The following is a 9,353-nucleotide window of genomic DNA, read 5'->3' as shown; positions in this document are numbered from 1 at the left end:
GACATTTTAGTTCATTTGGCACAATTTTAATTTAAAATAACAAGATTGAATTTTTTTTATGATTTTCTTAAATTTCGTGTCAAGTTCTAGGTCATTCGGTTGCCATTCGAGATAGTAGCGAGAAGGTGCACTAGTTAGAAATTTTATTTTGTGATTCACATGGCAAATACTATTTATGTAGTTATATATTGTGAAATACATAAACATTGTGAAATACATATACAAAGAAGTAAAGGGATGAGAGAATGAGACAGGTGAACGAGACAGGAGAGAAAGGAGATATATTTGTTAGATATGGTGTATCTAGAGATAACTCAGATAACATATGTAATTATTGAAATTAGTGATGCGTTGAATAATTAACACTTAAGAGTATTTCTATACCTTATATGCATCTTCTCTTTAACTACTATATGAAATTTTGTTCGCACACTCAACATAAAATCTTCCGTTATTTCTAAAAATAAAATATTAAGGACATATCAAACATTTATTTCTTCTTTAATTTCCTTTCCATTGCAACTTGTAGTTATGAAAAATGTGATAGTAAAAAAGTGTTTTTCGTCCTTCAAAGAAAAAAATAATTGTTAATGTATATTGACCCCCCTTCGAATGTCTATTTTCCAACATTTTTTTTTCTGTCTGAGCCAATTTTTTTGTTGTTATTTTTTGTGGCTGTTTTTCTTTTGTTTTTTTCCTAAAAATTTAAAACTGAAAATAATAAAGTTATAAACAGGAAAAACAGTGCTTTGGGTTCAACTGTGTGGTGTAGAATGCAGATTCGCATTAGACAGTGCTGGTACTGGGTGTGTTCGGAAAAATGTTTTTCAATTTTTTTCTCCTCAAGATTCTTTAAAAAATATTATTTTAATTTTTTAAAAAAAAAATCAGGGAAATGATAGTTTTAGTAGAAGTAGAAAAAATAAATTTCACAAATAACATTTTATATTAATTATTTCCTCTCCACTTTCCAGCACAACGCATCTTCACTAGTGGCGGAGCCAACTTGTAGTTAGGGTTCATCCGAACCCCCTTTGATAGAAAATTATGCTATTTATTTATGGTTAAAATAATTTTTTATGTATATATAGTAGACCTTTGATTAGTTCGTGTATCTATTTTTTCATATTTTGAGCCCTTTTAGTCAAAATCCTGACTCCACCATTAATCTTTACCCCATCCCTCGTAGCCCTCATCCCACTACCTCACACCCTTACTTTCACCCCGCTTTTCACAATATTTATCTAAATTATATATTAATTAATATTTTAAAAATAATATTTTTTGCTAATTACGTGTCGAATTATGTTTTCAATATTCAAAAGTATCGACTTCAAAATTTCTTGGAAAATAGAAGTACAAGACAACTTTGTATTCAAAAGTACAACATATGGTTGTGTATTTCATTTTTTTGAATTTTATGGTGTTGATTTCTCAGTCACTATATCTGAGAAAATCATATTCTTCATGATCCTATTTTCCTAAACAAAAAAAATTACTTCCTAAATTGATTACTATTTTTTTTTTATAAAAAAAGAAGGGGGTAGGGTAAGGGAAAATGATAGTATAGATTACCAGATGGGGAATCGAATCCTCACTAACAAGGTGGAATTTAAGTAGCCAATTAACTAAGTTACTGTATGAAGATTTCTCAAGTAATAACTATTAATTGCAATGGCGAATTCAGAATTTGAAGGTCGTGGGTGCTCACTTTCTTTAATATAAAATTGCTAGCAATCATAGAATATAAATGTATAGCAACTCGAGCATGTCAATAAAAAAAATGATAAAACAATAATAAATTTAGGCATAATGCATAAATATGACCATTAACTTGACTTCAACTAGCAATTATGACATCTAACTTTAATAGTTCACAAGTAGGCACTTTAACTAATATTCAAAACTTGAACAAATAGACACATTCATCCTATATGTCAATTTTGTGTCCTACATGACATCCTACTGTATTGTGTCACGTAGGACACGTGTGTCTACTTGTTCTATTTTATACAAGTTTAAGTGTTTATTTATGTACACCTAAAATTAGAGGGCGTAAATATGAAATGATTCCAAGTTAAAGGGGATATTTATGTATTATGCCATAAATTTATCATCACCAAAAATAAAAAAATAACTTATAATCACAAGTCACAGTATATAAGACCAAAAAAATAATTTAAAATAGAAAAAGTTAATAAGCTAAATGACACTGCATAAAATCAAAAAATTAAAAAGAGAGAAAAAGTATGGAAAAAATAATAGAAATAAGAAAAGGTACAATTTGAGAAATCAAAAAAAAAAAAAGAGAGTAAAAGTATGAAAACAATAATTGAAATAAGAAAATGTTCAATTTTTGTAAAGAAACTACTGCTAGCAAGAACCGAACTCGTTTACATGCATATCACGTCAAGAAACAAATAAACACACAGGCAGTAAGCTACCCCGGCCCTCCAGTGCATTTAATTAACATGTTTATTAAAAATAGTTGATTTAAATAAATAATTTTTCCGAGTAACATTTTATATTGATGAGTATGTTTTTCCACCTTTTAACATACTTATTTTCACCCCACTCTAGTAGTCCCTTCCCCCTTTTATCATATTTATTTATATTATATATAAATATTTTTAAAATAATTTTTATGTTTATACCAAACATAAAAAATAATAATATTAAATTCAATTTTTTTAAAAAATAATATTTTCCTTCATATCAAACACACCACAAATTTATATTTGATTTAATTAAAAAGTATAACTTATCTCAATATCAATAAATTTTTAATTTAAATTTGATGTTAATTTATCCTATATAAAGGCGAAATAAATTAATTTCAAAATTATAGCAAGAGCATAACTTTTTCCATGAACTAATTAACTACACCTTAAAAGTAGTACAGAAAATAACAGAGGCAAACTTCTAGTCCTCTTTCCCTAGGCTGAATTACAATTTCATCGAATTGAATAAAACAATATGTGTGATAACATTTACTATATCAAGAATATTAATGAAAATAATTACATGAAAATATTGATTAGATATCTATATCATAAAGTTTTATACCTCTTTTTTTTTGGTTATATCAAAATGTATTATTATTTATAGAACTAATTAATCTATATTATTATAAAAGTACGAATATAAATGTTGATTAACCAAAATATCCACTAAAAGTTGATTTACTTATTTGTCCTTTTAAGTTAAAGTTTCATCAATCTAAAAAATTACTAATGGGTATAAATGTAATTTTGTACTAGGACTAAACAAAACATATTTCTATTAGGACTAAGTTTATTGTAGGAGACATTTTATCCTATTAATACTAGGAGTTTAACATTAAATCTATTTCAAGTAAATTATGACTAGAAAATTTCTACACGTTTAATAATATTGGTCGATCAAAATATATCCATTAAATATTGAACGATTTTTATATCCTTAAGGAGTAAATATTTAATAGTTATAACTTTAATTAATTTTAAAGTCCTACATATATGCATAATAATTAAATAATAATTATTTAAGCAAAAATAGTAAATGACAATTTTGTCTATGGTAGACAAATAGCAAATGATAATTTTATCTCTCATAAAGTCTTTCAATAAAGACAATGTTCAATCACCAATTTAAAGAGACACAACCTTCCGTTATTAACATTTTTTCCTAAATTCAAGATGATTCAAGACCTAACTCTCATATCCTGGGTCGGATCGGGGTTGGATCTCAATTTGAGTGTTAGATACCGTGTCAGAAATCGAGGTCAGATTTTGAGGTGTCAGGGTTGGGTTTCAAGTTAGGTGTCAGGGAGGGGTTTTGTGTCGGGTTTCAGATCGAGAGTTGAGGTTGAGTCCCAAGTCAAGTATCGGAGTGGGTTCTTAATCAATCGTCGGTGTCGAGTGTCAGGATCAGATCCCTCTTCAAAAGTCAAATCTCGTGATCGGATCCTGATTTAAAAGTCGGGTTCTAAATCAAAAGTTGGAGTCAGGTCCTATGTCAGATTCAGGATCAGATCCATTTCGCAAGTTAGATTTAGGGTCTGATGTCGGGGTCGGATATCGAGTCAAAAATTGATCTGGATAAGTAGTCGGAAGTTGGGGTTGGTCTCGTGTTGGATGTTAGGGTCCGGTGGGGTCAGATCCCGGTTCAAAAGTTGGGTGCAGGGTTGAATCTCAAGTCGGAAGTCGAGTCTTGATCCGAAATTCAGATCGGATCCTAGGTCGTGAATTGGTGTTGGAAATACGGTCTCGAATCAATGTTAGGTGTCAGGTGTCAAGGTCGAATATCGGGGTCGAGTTTCGAGTTAGTTCCAGAGTTGAATATCGAGATTGAATCTCGAGTCAGAAGTCGGGTCTCGGATCGAGTCCTGGAACAAGTGTTGGATCGGAAAATAGGCCGAGAATCAGGGTCAAGTCTTAGTTCGGAAGTAGAGTTCTAATTCGGGTGTCGGATGTCGAAGTTGAATATCGGGGTCGGGTGTCAGGATAAGACTCCAAATTAGTCATCAAAGCTCTTTTTGTATTGATAAATAATGGGGAATACGTGCAAAGCACGTTCATAGACATTAGTATTATTATAAAAGCACGAATATAAATGTTGATTGATCAAAATATCCACTAAAAGTTGATTTACTTATTTGTTCTTTTAAGTTAAAATTTTCTCCATCTAAAATATTACTAATGAGTATAAATATAATTTTATACTAGGACTAAACAAAATATATTTCTATTAGAACTAAATTTATTGTAGGATACATATTATCCTATTAATATTATGAGCCTAACATTAAATCTATTCAAGTAAATTATGACTAGAAAATTTCTACACGTTTAATAATATTGGTCGATCAAAATATATCCATTAAATATTGAACGACTTTTATATCGTTAAGGAGTAAATATTTAATAGTTATAACTTTTATTAATTTCAAAGTCCTACATATTTGCATAATAATTAAATAACAATTATTTTTAAAAAATCATAAATAATAATTTTGTCTATTGTAGAAAAATAGTAAATGATAATTTTATCTATTATATAGTCTTTCAATAAAGGCAATGTTCAATCAAATATTCAATGAGATACAACCTTCCGTCATTAATCTGTTTTTCTAAATTCAAGATGATTCGAGACCCAACTCGTGGATCCTAGGTCGGATCGGGATCGGGGTCGGATCTCAATTTAAGTATCGTATTTCGAGTTAAAATCAAAGTAAGATTCAGAGGTGTCAAGATTGGGTCTCGAGTTAGGTGTCAGGGTGGGTTTTCGTGTCGAGTGTTGGAGTCGAGTTTCATATCGAGAGTCGAGGTCGAGTTCCAAGTCAAATATCAGAATGGGTCCTTAATCGATCATCAGAGTCGAGTGTCGGGATGCGATCCCGGCTTGAAAGTCGAATCTCATGGTTGAATCTTGATTTAGTCGGGTCTCAAATCAAAAGTTGATGTGGACAGGAAAACCAGCTGATTATTCTCACTAACATATATTCGAAAGTTCTATTTATGTTATGTACAACAACCAAGAAAAATCAAAGTTGGACCAAAATCCAAAAAATGCATTTTCTTAAGGTATGCTGATGGAGTCAAGGGGTATCGCTTGTGGGATCCACAACCCGCAAGGTGATAATCAGCAGGGATGTTGTATTTGTTGAAAATAAGATACAAACAAAAGAAGGTAGCACTTCAAAAGAAAAATCAGAGACTACTACGGTTGAAGTTGAAGAAATAGAAGAGGTTCTAGTTTCTTCTGAAACAGCACCAGAGCACAAAGAATAAGAGCAAGCTGAGATCGATACTCTACAAGTTCGACGGTCAACTAGAGAGAGAAGAGAACCAGCTTGGCACTCAAATTATTCTATGGAGAGCAATATTGCATACTGTCTATTAACAGAGGATGGAGAGCCTTCAACTTTTCACGAGGCTATTAAAGGCCAAGAATCATCTCTGTGGATGGCAGCAATGCAAAAAGAAATTGAAGCTCTTTATAAAAATAAAACATGAGATCTTGTTCAATTACCACAAGGAAGGAAGGCCATTGAAAACAAATGGGTCTACAAGATCAAACGCTATGGTAATGATCAAGTGGAGAAGTATCGTGCAAGATTGGTGGTAAAAGGATTCGCTCAGAAAAAAGGTATAAACTTCAATGAGATATTTTCTCCGGTGGTTCGACTCATAACAATTCGAGTGGTCCTGGCGATGTGTGTTACATTTGACTTGTACTTGGAGCATTTAGATGTCAAAACTGCATTTCTTCATGGAGAGTTTGAAGAAGAAATTTATATGCTCCAACCAGAAGGTTTTGAAGAATAGGGAAAAGAGAACTTGATTTGTAGGTTGAACAAATCTCTATATGGTCTCAAACAGGCGCTGAGATGTTGGTATAAGATATTTGATTCCTTCATTATAAGCATTGGATACAACAGACATAGTTCAGATCCTTGTGTTTATTATAAGAGATTTGGTGATAATGATTTTGTTATTTTGCCGTTGTATATTGACGACATGTTGGTAGCAGGCCCCAACAAAGATCGTCTCATAAATTTAAAGGCACAGTTGGCTAGGAAGTTTGAAATGAAGGACTTGGAACCAGCAAACAAGATTCTAGGGATGCAAATTTATCAAGACAGAAATAATAGGAAGATTTGGCTTTTTCAAAAGAACTACTTAAAGAAAATCTTGAGACGCTTCAAGATACAAGAATGTAAGTCAATTTCAACCCCACTTCCTATTAATTTCAAGTTATCCTCAAGTATGAGTCCTAGCAATAAAGCAGAGAGGATGGAGATGTCTCGAGTATCGTATGCATCAGCAGTGAGAAGTTAAATGTTCGCCATGGTATGTACAAGGCCTGACATTGCGCAAGCAGTGGGAGTGGCTAGTCGATACATGTCTAATCCTGGTAGAGAGCATTGGAATACTATTAAGAGGATCCTGAGATACATCAAGGGTACCTCAGATGTTGCAATGTGTTATGGAGGATCAGACTTTACTGTTAAAGGTTATGTTGATTCAGATTATGCAGGTGATCTTGATAAAAGTAAGTCCGCCACAGGTTATGTGTTTACTCTTGTTGGAGGAGCTGTGAGCTGGGTTTCAAAACTGCAATCTATCGTGGCTACATCTAGATTGAAGCAGAATATGTAGCAGCTACACAAGCTAGCAAAGAGGCAATATGGATACAGATGTTACTGGAGAAGCTCGGGCACAAACACGAGAAGGTTGCTCTATTTTGTGACAGTCAGAGCGCTTTGCATCTTGCAAAGAATCCGGCATTTCATTCAAGGACAAAGCATATACGAGTTCAGTATCACTTTGTTCGTGAGAAGGTGGAAGAAAACAATGTGGATATTCAAAAAATTCACACTAATGACAACCTGACAGATATGTTTACAAAGCCAATCAATAGTAACAAGTTCATATGTGTTGATCTTCTATTGGCCTAGCAGAAACGTAACATTGCAGTAATTAGGTAGAAAGGATAGTGTGAAGACTTAATTGATTCTCAATTAAATTTTCAAGTGGGAGAATGCAAGATTTTCAAAGTATTCCTGTTTCAAAGTCAAAAAGGAAACAGTAGACAACTTTTACCAAATGCAAGATTTTCAAAGATTGAAAAGGAAACAGTATGCAACTTTTGAAAAGAAAATTTCAAAAGTTAGCAGAAATTACGCGTTATTTGAAAAGAAACATTATGCGTTGTTTGGAAAACAAAAACGCATAGAAATTTAACGTGTTTTTATTTCCTATAAATAGAGGGCCTCGAGCCCTTATTTAATGCATCCCAGAAAGAGAGAGTAAGAATACAAAAAGAGTTATACACCAAGATAAAATTTGTAGTCTTGAGTGTCCTCTTTAGTAGTTGTTCCTTTTAGAAGAGAGAAGTGTTAATTGTTGTTTTCTCCTTGTATTTGAGAGCTGTGTACTCCATATTAAAATAGTAAGATCCTTCTAACCCGTGGTTTTTCCCCGTTATCAGTTAGAGGGGTTTCTACGTAAAATTTTCGTATCCAATTTATTTTCATACTAATTGTCATATCAAACTTTAGTTGTGGTGCTTCCTCCCCCAACAGACTATTGGTATTCTTAACTGGATATGGTCTTGGTTTTTGTTAACAGGTACATAGCACTCATACTTTTCTTGGTAACTCAGAGTTTCTTAAGAATGACATTCGTGTAAAAGCTGATCTTGATGGTTTAGGTGCTCTAGGCGATGTTGGTTGGTACACTATTCGTGCAATCTTGTGGGCTACTGATTATGAATTGCCCAAAACAGTGGCAACTTTACGTGATCCCAAATTTAATGAAGGTGGAGTTATCCTATCTTGTGGAGCTTCTTTGAATTGGAAAGATGGAAAGATAGCATCTTTTTATTGTTCGTTTTAAACCAATATGGCTATGGATATCGTTGTTAGTAGAACCAAAAGAAACTTGCGGGTCCATGACTTTGTAATTCCATTTCAAGAAAATGTTGCTCCATTTTACACGGTGGAAGGTTCGATATTTGGTGAACTTGCTACATCGATTCATCCTGCACAAAGTGAGCAACAAGTCAGTACAAATCTTTCTCAAGAGGCTCTCATGGTAAAGGAATTATCTAACCTGGTCGGAAGTGTCAAAGGTAAGGGTTCTAAACCTGACAAAAAATGGGCAATAATTAGTAGAAAGACAACTTGTGATGGATGCTGTCAAGGCATCAATTGAGAAAGGTTTCGAGCCCGTTGAGGTCATCTATTAGTTGGTATTGCCAGGCCTGCTGCCTAGGAGACTGTGAGCAGGCCTGACATCTTTTATTATTTTATTGTTGCTTGTATAGATAGCCATAATAGAGTGAATTATTGGGCTACCAGCCTTAGTTTATTTTTGGTAAAATTACTTAATTGAATGTGTTTTAAAAAATATTTACCATTTTAAAATATACTTTTATTTTATTACCATTTTTAACAATCAGTAACAATACTTTCATTAAAGACATTATACCTTTTTATTTGAAAAGAAAAAGGCTTTATCTCTCTCTTTCAATAAGGGTTTTTCTTCAGCGTGTTTCTCTCTTTCAATAAGGGTTTTTCTTTAGTTTCAACGTATGCATCTCTTATTCCTTCATCTCTTCTTCATTCTTCCCTTATTCTTCATCTTTTTGTTTGTTTCAGATGGAACTCATAGATTTTAGGTGCACAATTATAATGAAAGGTCAGAAATCTCGTAGAAGAAGCACACAAATTTGAATTGTTGATTCAACCGACAGTAGTGAAGTGAATGTCGGTCCTACTTTTAGTTTGAGAATTTCTGCAAATCAATCTCCAGAAGAAGCTGGTGATGAGGTTAATCAAAATCTCCAAGCATTGTATGTGAAGAAAA

General features: G+C 32.7%; 1 pseudogene; it reads left to right on the top strand.

The window, feature by feature from the left end:
- The first annotated feature begins 4,255 nt into the window (after positions 1-4,255).
- LOC129903531 (uncharacterized oxidoreductase At4g09670-like) lies at positions 4,256-8,733 on the top strand (annotated as a pseudogene).
- Positions 8,734-9,353: the final 620 nt, after the last annotated feature.

Source organism: Solanum dulcamara, chromosome 9 (genome assembly GCF_947179165.1).
Source record: "Solanum dulcamara chromosome 9, daSolDulc1.2, whole genome shotgun sequence".
Classification (NCBI taxonomy): domain Eukaryota; kingdom Viridiplantae; phylum Streptophyta; class Magnoliopsida; order Solanales; family Solanaceae; genus Solanum; species Solanum dulcamara.
This window is presented reverse-complemented; position numbering and strand designations above follow the sequence as displayed.